Source organism: Euphorbia lathyris, chromosome 2, assembly GCF_963576675.1.
Source record: "Euphorbia lathyris chromosome 2, ddEupLath1.1, whole genome shotgun sequence".
Lineage (NCBI taxonomy): Eukaryota > Viridiplantae > Streptophyta > Magnoliopsida > Malpighiales > Euphorbiaceae > Euphorbia > Euphorbia lathyris.
In genome coordinates this window covers 140,394,168-140,396,628 of record NC_088911.1, presented here as the reverse complement: position 1 = coordinate 140,396,628, position 2,461 = coordinate 140,394,168, and positions in this window count along the sequence as shown.

The window sequence follows — 2,461 nt, the reverse complement described above, 5'->3', positions numbered from 1 at the left end:
GTTGTTGGGTTTGTAGTTCGGGGCGAAGCAGAGCCAGCTAAAAGGTGGTGCATTTATGGGTAGTAATCACATTATTCGTCAATACTGTGAATCTAAAGGTTAGATTCTAGATCGATGTTTTAGTTTTCAATATTTGTTTTTAATTGGCTGTTATCTTCCTACCATGATTTTATTCTATTTTTTTTATATTACTTTCCTTCTGTCTAACTCCATTGAGTAGATGAGTGTGTCTGAAACACCCATCTTTCCCCTTTTTATCCTTGCCTCTTACAGCCATTCAAGCAGTTTTATCCAGCGATAGAGAAGTGGAAGTTTCTGAAGCTACAAAGAGTAAAGGATTGCGTGGCCAATTAAACAAGGTTGTTGGGTTTGTAGTTCGGGGCGAAGCAGAGCCAACTAAAAGGTGGTGCATTTATAGATCTAATTTATGATTTTACAAACTTTTTTTAAACCATACCGTTGTTGTTCGAAAACATATATAACTACAAAGTATATATATATATTTTTTTTTTGGTACTTTTCCTTTTATTTTTTATCAACAAAATTTATGCAGATATTTAGCGGAGTATCCAAATTGAACTGGAACTGAATCTCCAAACTATAGACTGCTTTAAATCTTGGAGATTTCGAATTGTGCTGAACCCTGCCTCTCAGGAAAGTTCAGCACAACTTAGTCCAAACTATAAGCAGAGATATGGCTCAATCCAAAGTGATGTCCTCATCTTCCTCACTACCGATTCATGCTTCAAAAGGTGGCTGTATTTCTCTTTTATACTACTACTACTCTTTCCTCTCGCTTTCATTTTCCTTGCTTTTTTCTGATTTATTTGTTATTTTTTTCCTATTCAAGATCTGTTTCTGCACAGTCGCAGAGTATTATCTGTGAGGAAGTCAAGAATTTCGTTCGACGAGGTATTTGGGTTTGGAAGATTAGAATGTATGGTCTTTCTTTTTCCTTTGTTTTTAACCTTAACCCATTTTTGGTTGTTGGGTTTGTAGTTCGGGGCGAAGCAGAGCCGGCTAAAAGGTGTTGCATTTATGGGTAGTAATCACATTATTCGTCAATACTATGAATCTAAAGGTTAGATTCTAGATCGATGTTTTAGTTTTCAATATTTGTTTTTAATTGGCTGTTATCTTCCTACCATGATTTTATTCTATTTTTTTTATATTACTTTCCTTCTGTCTAACTCCATTGAGTAGATGAGTGTGTCTGAAACACCCATCTTTCCCCTTTTTTATCCTTGCCTCTTACAGCCATTCAAGCAGTTTTATCCAGCGATAGAGAAGTGGAAGTTTCTGAAGCTACAAAGAGTAAAGGATTGCGTGGCCAATTAAACAAGGTTGTTGGGTTTGTAGTTCGGGGCGAAGCAGAGCCAGCTAAAAGGTGGTGCATTTATAGATCTAATTTATGATTTTACAAACTTTTTTTAAACCATACCGTTGTTGTTCGAAAACATATATAACTACAAAGTATATATATATATTTTTTTTTTGGTACTTTTCCTTTTATTTTTTATCAACAAAATTTATGCAGATATTTAGCGGAGTATCCAAATTGAACTGGAACTGAATCTCCAAACTATAGACTGCTTTAAATCTTGGAGATTTCGAATTGTGCTGAACCCTGCCTCTCAGGAAAGTTCAGCACAACTTAGTCCAAACTATAAGCAGAGATATGGCTCAATCCAAAGTGATGTCCTCATCTTCCTCACTACCGATTCATGCTTCAAAAGGTGGCTGTATTTCTCTTTTATACTACTACTACTCTTTCCTCTCGCTTTCATTTTCCTTGCTTTTTTCTGATTTATTTGTTATTTTTTTCCTATTCAAGATCTGTTTCTGCACAGTCGCAGAGTATTATCTGTGAGGAAGTCAAGAATTTCGTTCGACGAGGTATTTGGGTTTGGAAGATTAGAATGTATGGTCTTTCTTTTTCCTTTGTTTTTAACCTTAACCCATTTTTGGTTGTTGGGTTTGTAGTTCGGGGCGAAGCAGAGCCGGCTAAAAGGTGTTGCATTTATGGGTAGTAATCACATTATTCGTCAATACTATGAATCTAAAGGTTAGATTCTAGATCGATGTTTTAGTTTTCAATATTTGTTTTTAATTGGCTGTTATCTTCCTACCATGATTTTATTCTATTTTTTTTATATTACTTTCCTTCTGTCTAACTCCATTGAGTAGATGAGTGTGTCTGAAACACCCATCTTTCCCCTTTTTTATCCTTGCCTCTTACAGCCATTCAAGCAGTTTTATCCAGCGATAGAGAAGTGGAAGTTTCTGAAGCTACAAAGAGTAAAGGATTGCGTGGCCAATTAAACAAGGTTGTTGGGTTTGTAGTTCGGGGCGAAGCAGAGCCAGCTAAAAGGTGGTGCATTTATAGATCTAATTTATGATTTTACAAACTTTTTTTAAACCATACCGTTGTTGTTCGAAAACATATATAACTACAAAGTAT